General features: G+C 42.8%; 1 long non-coding RNA gene across 1 annotated transcript; it reads left to right on the top strand.

Annotated features, from left to right (window-relative positions):
• The first annotated feature begins 5,511 nt into the window (after positions 1 to 5,511).
• Positions 5,512 to 11,469, top strand: LOC120973845 (uncharacterized). The gene is made up of 6 exons (XR_005769375.3): positions 5,512 to 6,074; positions 7,322 to 7,428; positions 7,722 to 7,829; positions 8,459 to 9,223; positions 10,118 to 10,197; positions 11,023 to 11,469. It is a non-coding gene; the product is annotated as an uncharacterized lncRNA (long non-coding RNA).
• The last annotated feature ends 1,485 nt before the right edge of the window (positions 11,470 to 12,954 follow it).

Below are 12,954 nucleotides of genomic sequence, written 5' to 3'. Positions count from 1 at the left end.
GCCTGCACTCGCTCGACTGTCTGTCCTTCTCATCGTTTCCGCCGCCGCATGCGTCCAATCGAAGGCCAGCGCTGGGCGCCGGCCGGTCGGCCCAATTTTCGGCCGGTCGGGCTAGCATCCGTCCGATTGGAGCGACCAGGATCACACGATCGTAGCAAAAACGGAGACACGGTTGCAGCAACAAATTATCGTCGCCGTCACCGCCGGTTTGTATCTCGTCGCGTAGGTCACAACATTGTTGCACTGTCAGTTGTAGCAAACGTCCTCACCGGTTCTAGCATTTCTTGCCGCAGGTTGCAACACCCCTGTTGCCGCGGTGTCTGTCCGCTACGCTTGTTGTAGCAAAACAACATCGCCGTCCATGGCTGTCGACCTCGCATTGCAGCAAAAAAATCATCGCTGGCAACACGCGACCGCAACGGTAGTAGCTCACCAAAAAATCATGGTCTAAGCCATGGCCAAAGAACTCGCAGGCCATGGCCACGGAAACGCAACACGCAGCCACACGAGTTACGACCAAGAAGCTCACGGGCATGCTCGTGGGTGGCGAGGGGGGGAAGAAGGCGGCCATGGCGGCGAGCATCTGGGAGAAGGAGTTCGAGCGAGAGGAAATAAAAGATAAGGAAGAAGGGCCGTGCGTGGGGTCGCAGGTATGCATGGCGCCCTGACGTTGGTCTCTCTCTCTCTCTCCTTTTTTCTATTTATTGAATATAAACAGAGAAAAAGTAAATGGGGAGAGGGCTAGGAATGGATTCTGTGCAATAGGTTAATTTTCCTGGACTCACAAAAATGAGCTTGACCCAAGAAAAATATCATGGGCATGATCGAAAAGTTTAAATTCAAACTCATTTGAATATAATTCAAATGGGTTTGAACTAGGTCTATGTTTAGAAGTGTCCGAAAAATATTGAGAATTATGGTGGGTACTTAAAATGTGATAGAAGAATTAATGTGCAGATGTGGAACATTTATGGAGAAAGTAAAATTGCAACTCAATTTTACTAAATGCCCGCAAAGGAAGATATGAAGTTGAGTTGGATATAAAGGAAAATTGAAGAATAATGCAAATATGTTTATGGGTGATTCTGAGTTAATGGAATAATTATTTTAGCTCCCTATATTGGGAAGATATATTATAAAGAGAAATCATCATGTGTATTCCCTCAGTTTAAATAGATCAAAGATCTATGCAATTTATTTACTTGAGTTTTAATTTAGTTGCAAATTTTAATGGCATGATGACACGATGACATGATGCAATGAAAAATAATAATAGACCAACCAATATAATAGCTATCCTGAAGAATCGGTCTCAGGCTGTTACAAATTACTACCTAGTAAAACAATTGCACTTTGGTTTTTTTTTTTGGGGGGGGGGGGGGGGGGGGGGGCTACGCCCCCCTCAGCCTTCTACGTAGCTCCGCCATTGCCGACCTACCTCTCGCTGTCTTTTGAGAGCCACTGTGCCTACGGATGTAAACGGATCGGATAATGCCTTTACCATATTTTTTTGTCGGATTCAGAGCGGAGTGGATATTGATCGGATGCGGATTCGAATGCGAATTATATCGGACTACGGATTCGGAGCGGACTTGGACCGGAAACGGATAAAAAATATCAGGTGATATGGGCAAGGAAACATGAACTTATTTCCACTTTGCAAACAATATGAAAACATGTTTTTATCCAACCACATTACACTAGAGTGACCAAGCTTTTAAAAGTCATAACTCACACCAATATCGCAACAATAAATAGTACTGGTAAAATGAGGATAACATTAATTACACACGTCCAAGACGAAGGTCGTACTTAACAAATACTTAATTCAAAGTTCTATTGAAGTTTTTATTTATTATAAAAGGCAAGTAGTCGATCAAGTAGAAGCCCATAACACGTCCTTGACTTCTCTTCAACGTGGTGTTTCTTCCAGTCCACTTGCAACATCCTGTGAGAATGATATAAGATATTTAGATACCGTACTTGATAATCAAAGAAATAATTTATATTAGTTTTGGTGAACTAAGTAGTTCGAACACACACACATTAATTCTGAGGAAGTGAGGTGTATGCATCCACATGATTTAATATGCAAATTTTTAGTGTGTATATATAGAGAGAAGAGAAACATGAGGCATCACATATTATATGCACGTACTATATACATGTATTGATGTGTGCTCACAACATGCATGTACTTAATTATGGGCTTATGGCTTTTATATCTTGTTCGCTTTCTCAAGTGCAACAAAAACTAGCATGAGATGATGCATGAATAATTAAATTATATTAGTAAAATCTGATCGGTAACGAGCAACACACATATTCAAGGAACAAGTAGTTCATATATTAGTAAAATTAATCTATTTAATGAATTGCTGGTATAAGTGCATACCTAAATTACTTGTTCCTGATGTAGTTGGTCAGCCACTTATTCAATATCCATTCCTTGTTTGTCCTATGTACCGGCAGAATGAAAATATCCATTCCTTGTTTGTCCTATGTACCGGCAGAATGAAAATTTATGAAAAAAATTGTTGTCGCTTTACATAAATACAATACCAGTAATGATCAAGAGGTAATCAGACATACTATTTCTCTATGCATCTTAATATGGTTCAAGAAGACTGATGTCCCATTCTTGCTATTTCTCTTTGCTTCATAAGTGCAGTACTTGCATTTGGCCCTTGCTTCCTTAATTTTCTGTCCATTTGTCACCACCGTCTTGAAAGTTTTATCAAAATGGTTCCAACATTCAGATGTGGTATTCTTCGGTTTCTTCCTTGCAGGCTCATCTACTATTACATCCTTGCAGGCTCATCTACTATTGCATCATGATTCTCACCATCCAGATCAATCACTTCATTTGCAACTTGATTGTCACTGCTCAAATTCAGAGGCTCTTCATTTTGACTTCCAGCAGGGGGTGATACAACCATACTTTGGACTGCATTTGCACTTGTTCTTGCAGATGTAGGTCTTTTCCCCGATATCTTTATCAGAGAATCTAAAAAGAATAACAATGCATAAGTAATCAGTCACTTTTTACTGTTCAAAGGAATTAATATATTAGAAGCTGCAGCAAGTAAGACATTAAACATCATAATTTCATAGTGTTTAAGTTTTCCTGCAACTGAAGCCAACTTACACATGTGCCAGAATGTTTTTCTATCTTGCTGAGTTGAACCAGCTGGGTGTGTCGGTTCAGCGTTTAAGTCAGGTTGTTTTTCTATCCTGCTGAGTTGAACCACGGGCATCTTTGACCATCGTTGAACCGCAAGACTATCAGAGAGATCAGAGATGCCACCGGCGGCCAGGGAGAAGCAACAATGTAAGATGGCGATGGAGGGAAGGATATGTATGCACTATCGCCGCTATGCTACCAATTTTGGATGCGGTGATTGCGTACGATTATGGTAGAGTATATGGGGTGATTGCAAATCAACAATCACTAACCTAAATGGGCATACATATGGACGGACGTTTGGGCTTATTTTATCGGATATAATCCGGTTTGCTAACCTCGGATAATCCGCAAAAAATTAGTGGATAACCCACGTCTGCTGGATACTATGGATACCATATCCGCTACCATATCCGTCGGATATACGATCGATCAAAATCCGTATCCGCATCCATATCAGGAGGATTCATATAATTGCAAACCATATCCTCAAAAGCGGGTGCGGACGCGGATTCGGAGCGGAAATTATCGGTACCACTTACATCCCTAACTGCGCCGGTGAGCAGCACCAGCCGCAGGAGGAGCAGCTTCTTCTCCACATCGTCCTCCTCTGCAACCATCAGGCCTTCTCGAGATCTTGGTTCGCCCTTCCTTCGATCATTAACCCTTCCTGCATATCTCCACTGACTTATGCCATTTTATCAGTGATGTCTGCCACTTTTGTGCTGCACTGCAACTTCCTCAACCAAACGATGTTAAGGGATTCCTTGATTGTTTTGGGGTAATGGGAGTTAAAGATAGAATAGGGAGGGGAATTCACGTATTAAACTCCCTCAAATAACTTACCCGTGGGGGTGGTTGGTAAGTCAGATGGGGAACGGGAATTGTGTTAGCCTTCGTCCCCGAGCCCTTCGTCTCCCGCGTTCCTGATCCCCTCTGCCCCATTCTCCTCCGCCTCCTCCCGTTCCCTCCGCCTCCCCCATCCCATCCACGCCAATCTCCTCGACCGCCTGAAATTGTCCGGCGAGCAGAAGGGGTGGACCTTCTGCCGTTCCTCCGACCTACCTATCGCTATCTTTTGAGAGTCACATCGCCGATGAGCAGCACCAGTCAACCATCAACCCTCCCCGAGATCTTGATTCGCCCTTCCTCCGATCATTAACCCTTCCCGCATATCTCCACTGACTTATGCCATTTTATTAGTGATGTTTGCCACTTTTTTAATGCACTGCAACTTCGTCAACCAAACAATGTTAAGGGATTCATTTTCGTTACAGCCTGAACCAAACTAAAATTGATTTATCCAGTCTGGACCCATTACACCCTGCAATTTGTTTCCCTTACATTTGCGTTACCATCGATAGAATGAAACACCTCCATAGTTGTTTGTGTTAGAGGATCATTTTAGTCTTACATCTTTTTGGCACCCATTGTGTGTATAACGAAGCATCAACGAGATAAACAAAGCTAGATATATAGATTGATGTGTCTTTCTTTTGATGGCTGCTAAGTACTGCAAGATGGTTAGATATATATGTATCTTTTGGACCTTTGTTAGTGCCGAGCGTGTTCTAGCATGCATAACTAGAAGCCAGCTTGTCAGGGCTTGTGCTTTGGTAGTTGGTTTGTAATTTGTGATGTGTCGCCAAAGTGATGTTGATCGAGAGGAAATTGAAGAGGATGTATATTGATGCATGCTAAATGTTAAAATTAGACATGTTCTGTTTTGTGTTGAAAAATACATTTTATAGTAGGAATATAAGACAATACGTTTTATGTACTATTTGATTATACTCCCTCCTGTCCTTTTTAGTCTGCATATAAGTTTTGTCTGAAGTCAAAGTATCTCTACTTTGACCAAACTTATGGAAAAAAGTATCAACATTCATAATGTTAAATTAGGTCCAACTTTGTAATATAAATTAGGTCCAACTTTGTAAAATTTGACTTGACACAAATCTAATATGCGTAGTAAAAAGGACCGAAGGGAGTACATCCAGAAATAAGAATAGAAGCTCCTCAGGCCGCACCACAGCGATTTGGGATTCCTGGCCGTCGGATCGGGTGGCTTAATCGGATCTGGGCCGTCGGATCGACCCCTGTAACGACCTCGTCCGTCGGATAAAAAAAGTTACTGTTGGAATGAATAGTTACTCCCGTTTCGTGCCACTGCTCGTAAATAGTCTGCCCCGCCGGGGGCATTTTCGTCATTTCACTCGCACGGGTATAAAAGGGCCGGCTCCCGTGGTGAACCCTGGCCGGCTCCTCTCCCGCTCACGCCGCCTCCTCCTCCCCACCCGCGTTTCCCTCTCCTCCTTCCCCGCCTCCGCCCGGCCTCCTCCCCACCTGGGCCTCCCTCTCCTCCTTCCCCGCCGCCGCCCGGCCTCCTCCCCACCCGCGCCTCCCTCTCCTCCAGACCTGCCGCCGCCCGGCCTCTTCCCCTCACGGCCTCCTCCTTCCACCCTTTCGATCTGGCGCCGCCCAAACCCTAACGCCCCGGCCCGGCCCCGGCTCCCACGGGAGGGAAGAAGGAATGGCGAGGCGAGGCAAAGGCGGCGGCGTATGGGACGCCGGCGCAGGCGACGTGGCCCAGGGGGTCGGCCTCCTCCCCGACACCTCTCTCTGCCCCCAGCGCATAGTCGCGCCGCTCGTCCTCTCCCGCGTCCGTCGACGAATGGGCGAGTCCCTGTAGGAGAGAGAGAGAGGATGAGGGCCTCTTGCGCTCGCTTGTGACCCTCGGCATTGCCTTCGTTGCCGACGCGGCTCTGGTGGACTCCGGCGGCTCCTCTTCGTCTCCTCCCTTGTCCCCACGCGAGGCAAAGAAGAAACGAAGCACCTCGCCTGACTCCTCAGAGCTCAGGCACTTTCGGCCGTCGGAACCACTTATCCGGTAAGTAACTAGAGAAGTTTGGTCCTTGCTTAGCCATATAATCATAGGACAAATATGTCGTGGTTGCAGTTGTTATCCAGGTGATGTTTTTAGGAGCTAGATTAAATTCAGTACAGTGATTTGGTCATCAACTGTGTGAAAATATCCACAGCTTTCTGTTTGAGATGGGGATATTTGTTAGATTAGCAGATGCACATTTGAGTATGATGTTATGTTGTGTTGTTAGCATGTAGAAATATTAGTATAAGCTCCGCAGAGAAGAAAAACCACAAATTTGTATGAGCTGGTTACATCATTTATTTGTGTTGTTTATGGTTGTAGTGGTTGACGGCGACTAGGTTCTCAATACCGGTTCCGATCATTATTGAAGGTTACTATGTCAAAATTAGGATGTGCAAAATGACGGTGACTATGGTTGTAGTGGTAAGGTATTTAGTCTTCTAAAATGATATGCATCATTGTTAAATGTCGAAATTAGGTAGTTCAACAAGAAACTTGATGGCAACATGCCTCCTAGGAATAATAAGGACATTCTTTATATAGAGGGAAAGCAAAGACATAATTGTTTCTTCTGGTTTATTGTTACTTCTTATATGTTGAGGCGCGACTAAATCATTTATGAAATGCCATAATAAACCTTTAATTTCTTACTTATATAGAGGGAAAGCAAAGACATAATTGTTTCTTCTGGTTTATTGTTACTTCTTATATGTTGAGGCGCGACTAAATCATTTATGAGATGCCATAATAAACCTTTTATTTCTTACTATAGAAAGATAAAAAAGGTTCACCGTTATGCACAAAATAGTCTGTCTTAAGGATTGACAATTAGGATGGGCAGGCATACTCAGCCATGGCACCTTGCTGAATGAAAATATTATTTTAGACTCCTGGTAATATATGCTTCCTTGCATTTGTTGCAATTTTTCCCACTTATGCCTTGCATTTATGGATTTCCCCCCTATGGTGTAGGTTGTAGTTGCTGCTGTATGATGCTTTTGTGACTTAGGGATCGATGCTACTCCCTTTAAGATTGTTGCTTCCTGATTTTTCTTACCAGGGGTTGTCATCTAAAGTTGATTTTTATAGGAATCAGGACCTGTTCTTTTTTCTTCACCAGGAACTGGTTCCTGATTTGGCTGATGATCCTTTTCTTCCTCCATGTTATGTTCCTTCGGTTAATTCCTATACCACCAAATAATTCCTCTCCATGGCTCATGGTATGGTTGTTGTGTTCGGCTGCACAGGGTTGTGATTAGGTTTGCTGTCGTGTTCGTTCCTGCAGTCATTGCTGGGGTTGGCGCTGCTCCTCCTTCGGATTTGGTTGTTCCGTTCGTGTTCATCTCCTTCTCAGGTGATCTTCTTCACCGTCCACAGAGAGTATAAAATTTGTTCTTTTTCATAGATTGTTTTTTGTGGAGGCATGTCGTGTTGCTTCCCTAGATATATTCCTTTCGTTGTTTGATTTACTGTTGTGGTACAACTAGCTAATCTGTTATTTCCCTAGACTATTATTGTGCATTGTTCCATGTGATCCTTGAAAATAGACATCTTGGATGGATGCATGTGTGGTCAACTGGGTTTGGTCCAAATTGCAGGTTTATTGACTAGAAACTAATTTAGTTTAAATATGATCTCCCATTGCAGGTTCAAGGAATTGTCCTCAACGTCACTCAATTGGGAAAGATAATGCAGAGGGGTTGGAAGTAAATTGCAGTGTCTCTGATAGCACCAACTGCCATTTACGGATCCAAGGTAAGATATTTAGTTTTCTAAAATGATATGCATCATTGTTAAATGTTGGAATTAGGCAGTCCAGCAAGAAACTTGATGGCAACATGCCTCATAGGAATAATAAGGACATTCTTTACATAGAGGGAAAGCAAAGACATAATTGTTTCTTCTGGTTTATTGTTACTTATTATATGTTGAGGCGCGACTAAATCATTTATGAAATGCCATAATAAACCTTTTATTTCTTACTATAGAAAGATAAAAAAGGTTCACCGTTAAGCACAAAACAGTCTGTCTTAGGATTGACAATTAGGGTGCGCAAGCATACTTAGCCATGGCACCTTGCCGAATGAAAATATTATTTTAGACTCCTGGTAATATATGCTTCCTTGCATTTCTTGCAATTTTCCCACTTATGCCTTGCATTTATTGATTCCCCCCCTATGGTGTGGGTTGTAGTTGCTGCTGTATGATGCTTTTGTGGCTTAGGGATCGATGCTACTCCCTTTAAGATTGTTGCTTCCTGATTTTTCTTACTAGGGGTTGTCATCTAAAGTTGATTTTTATAGGAATCAGAATCTGTTCTTTTTTCTTCACCAGGAACTGGTTCCTAATTTGGCTGATGATCCTTTTCTTCCTATGGTATGCAGGCTCGTCGGCTGGGCAGTGCAAGGCGTAACTCCGACGTGGTTCCTCGCCGATTGGACGGTGTTCAGGCGCAACCCGGTGCCCACTGAGTACTGCCTCGGCTACAACCTCCCTTGGTGAGCTCCATCTTCCTCCTGCTCATCTGCTTCGGCTACTGCATTGGACATGGCCGTGGCTATATTGATGTGGTGCTCGTCTAGAATCCTTTTTGATCATGTGATACTTGTTGCTCTGTCCTTGGATGGTCATTCTTGTTGAGTGATAACCAGGGCAGCTCCACTGTATAAACAGATTGATCTGGTGATAAGAGACGGGGGTAGGTTATATGATCGAGGAAAGTCAGATCTGAGCCCACTATGCAATGAACCCTGGATCCTTTTTATTTGTATTTAAAGGTGTTGCTTATTTATGCTCCGGTGTTTATAGTCGTCTTATGTAAAGATTTCTTCTCTCTCATACCTTTATTGCATATGAGTTGTTCTTGGTCTTTTATTGTTTGTTGTTGGTCCTTGATTTAATCTGGTTAAGAGTAAGCTGCACTTTGTTATACTAGAAAGACATGCTCCCAGCAAGTTATAGGGGCCTCTCTTGCTGCCTTAAGTTTGTATGGTAAAGTATGCATCATGTGTGCCTCTGTTTTCTTTCCCTCTTGTATTCCTATGTCTTGCTTCACATATCATGGCACTTGATATATGCATGGTTGTTGGCGATCGGACGCCACCACCGCCGCCGATGCCATCGTGGCTCTTGCCGCCGTCAAACATTAAGTAAGTCGTGACCTTCTCTTTTTTTTCTTAGTGATATGCACATGGTTGCAACTGCTCTACTGATTACAAAAGAAACATGAGCATGGCAGAGGTTGATTATAAAAGTTTTCTTCGTTCTTTCATGTTGGAGTCAGTCGCAGTACCTTGCCAGTTAAATTACCTGCTTTCCTATTAGAAAGCAGTGTATGCTCTCTAGCTACTTAATGTTTTCTTTCTTGGCTGTAATTTATTTCATATTTGTAGTTTCAAAATGATATGTCAAACATGCTCTAATTTTTTCATGCCATTAGAGATTTTGGCTCATATTACTTCCTCTATGTTTATGGTTGGGTAGTGGTGCTTTACTGATTAGGTATTCTCAATCATGTACCATATCTACGTTCAAAAATATGTTGGAGTCAGTAGCTGCGACCGTGGTTCAGCCTGCAATTCCTGTTGGCTATGCTGATGGCCCTACCGCTGTGATTGACACCGATGTCCTTCTGTAGTGACAGATGTTGCACGCCAGATAGGTCTCAACGGCGTGCAATATTTAGTTTTAGCTTTATTGTGTGGGTTTTTTGTGTTTTTCTGGTTTTCCATTGGTCCTAAATTGTACATCGAAATCAGTGTAGATGTATTAAGAGAGATGAGCTACTATGTAGGCATTATTCGTTTTTGTTATGTACCTAGTTACTTAATAATCGTTCTTAACATTGAAAAGGGACATAAATAAGCCGAGTATTTGATCTAACTTGGTAGTGTTTGCCGGTTAACACATCTATGTCATTAGACCAGTTCTTTTTTCTTCTCACAGTTTGTCATTTAGAATGATTTTTTAGAGGAACCAGGAACTGGTTCCTGATTCACTTTGTCCTCTTTGTTGATGATCCTTTTCTTCCTATGGTTATGCAGGCTTGAGTCTCAGTTTGATCTTACGGTTCTACGGCTCAAAGGTTGATGACTGCCATGAGGCACTACCCAGTTAAATCTTCGTAAGTTGTTGAGCATGAACTTTTCTTCTTAATTATTTTCATCTTCTTAGCCTTGCCACATCATCTCTTAAAAATAGTTTGAATCCATCAACTGTGTGCTCTGCCTATGCAATTCATTGAACCGTAAGATTAAAACCTTCATAAGGTGTAGCCCTGTCTCCAACTACCTTCTGAATATTAACATTTTTGTTGGAAAAAGAAGAAAGATTGAATCATAGTTTGCACTAAATGAAAATGAGTTTTTTTTTACATTTTGTTCACTCACTAGGAGGGTCACTATTTATATGCTTGCTTCAACTTTTTCCGGATCACCATGTAAATCATTTGTACAGGAGCTCTGGAACAAGAAAAACAATAATCACAAGGATGGAGGCTTAACATGTATTTTGTTTGCCATCTGGTGTTTATCTAATTTTTTGATGGTGTGACCAAAACCAGATTACCTTTTCTAATGTTAGTATTGGAGTGTTATCTGCAATGGCATCTACTATATATACTGAAAGTAGTTTTATTTATCTTTAGAACTTGATATATTTTCTAAAACCACTTATTATGCTTCTATTTGTATCTATGACTTCTGAAGCAAGTCAACACCCACACAGGCAAACAAACCAAACTGCCGGTAGAGTCACTGTATATAAGGAAATTTACTTTGCTTCCAGTAGTGGGTTTAGGCTTGATAGAAGCTTGGTTGTTTATATTTTCAGAAAACTGGATCTATCATGATTAAGATATGGTCAACATGTATATATTTGGTTCTACTGTGCCCTCCAGTGTTGCTTACCAATGTGATTGCTTAATGATTACTACGACATATCTTGCTAGGTCCAAGCTGACAACAATCCTCTTGGTCTTAAAAAATTTGTCGAGGCGGCACGGATCAAAGAATAACAGATCTGGGTCTTCGCCTTCCAAGATTAGAAGGGGGAAACCATCGCTCACTGTCCATATGCTTTAAAAGCAAATCTCAAGTGCATTACCTATACAAAAATAATTTTGTGGTCATCTATCTCACAAACTATTCACATCAAGTTTATATGGAATGGCACTCACGGAGGCAATTGAGCCAAGCTATCTATTGTATGCCTAACTATGGCCTCCATTGCCATTGTTGGCTTTTTCTCTCTTATGTTTCTGCTCATATTACTGAACTGGCACGGGTTAACTTTGATAGTCTCATGCCCATGTTTAACTTGATGATGTTACTCTTCTGGCACATATTGAATGTTTCTTCTTACTCTTGAACCGGCCAGACAATCGGTTGTTCTGTTACATGTGCTAAAACTTGCCTTCATACACATACATCATGCCGTTTGATCTTCCATTGGTTGACCATATCGTTGGGACCGGCACCCTCCCTGGCGCCAAGGCGCGTTGCCGATCTAGTCCTTCAGTATCTAAGCTCCATACAGGGAGCTGCGGTTGACCCGACAGTGGGCTCGCTATGCATGTGTCATTTGGTGAGTGCATTTATTTATCGCGTGAGCCTGCAACCCCGATACTCTTGATCTCTCTCGCATCGATGCCGCTGCAGTTGAGGGCTTGCATGCAGGGCTAAGATCACAAAGGGAAGGCAGTGCTTCAGCCGAAGAGTTCGCGGTGCTCTGCTCAGTGTTCCTTCTTTCGATTATCTGGTCTGGCGTTCTTCTTCTCCATTTTCAATTTTCTTGTGCGTGGCTACTATTCGCGAACACAACAGCCAGTGTCGATTGGTTTGGCGGTGGCCTGAATTGAGCGGCGAGACAGAAAAAGGGAATGAAGGTGAGAGGCGTCGGTCATATGGTTTGCCGTGGTCAATTGGAGGCCATATTAGCTGGAATCAAGCAGTGGAGCCGACACAGGAAGAGGGAAATAGGATTGAGAGAAGAGATGTGTGTGCTGCGTGTGAAGGACGTCGGCGTGTGTGTCGTACCGTGTGCGTGTGTCTCGGGCCTATCCAGATCTGGCATGCCTCCCTGCGTGCGATACTGGGGCGAATGAGTGTGTTGGTGAGTCCAACACACGATAGTCCACATATTTATATTGACTTTTTTTACTAGGCACGAGTAGAAAAAAGCCCTTTAGTCCCGGTTCGCAACAGCCTTTAGTCCCGGCTGTGCAATCGGGACTAAATATGCGCGACTAAAGACCCCCTAGTCGCGCCTCTTACGGACCGCGACTAAAGGCTTTAGTCCCGGTTCGCGTGGCTGACCGGGACTAAAGGCCCGTCCACGTGGGCGCCAGTGGTCCGTCGGGGCGGAGGACCTTTAGTCCCGGTTCTTGTGGCTAACCGGGACTAAAGGCCTCCTCTGCAGGTTTAGGGTTTTAGCCCCCCTAAACCTGGTTTTTTTTTAATTTGTAGTGTTTTATTTCTTTTATATTTTATTTTGTGTTTTATTTTAATTTTGATGAAGTTTCAGTACACATATTCTACGCTACTATATACATGCATATGAAATTTCAAACAAGAAGAATTCAAGAGGAATATATAATATATATTCAATCTCGGGTGACCATATATAACTTCGAACAAGTTTCCATACACAATTAGGATGGATGACCATATACAACTTCGAACAAGTTTCAATCTCGGGTATGCATATAAATTTCTTCGTCCTCGGTATAGTGTTCTCCTTTAGGATTGATGACTTCCCTCATGAAAAATCCTGCTAATTCTTCTTGAATTGGTCGGAAGCGAGCTTCTGGACTAAGCCTCCTCCGCAAGTTATCCGTCGCGTTCCGCACGCTATCCGATGCCTTCCGCTCAGAGGTGTGTCT

The sequence above is a fragment of the Aegilops tauschii genome, chromosome 2, assembly GCF_002575655.3.
Source record: "Aegilops tauschii subsp. strangulata cultivar AL8/78 chromosome 2, Aet v6.0, whole genome shotgun sequence".
NCBI lineage: Eukaryota > Viridiplantae > Streptophyta > Magnoliopsida > Poales > Poaceae > Aegilops > Aegilops tauschii.
Note: the sequence above shows the minus strand (reverse complement) of the source record. Positions and strands in the feature narration are given on the sequence as shown.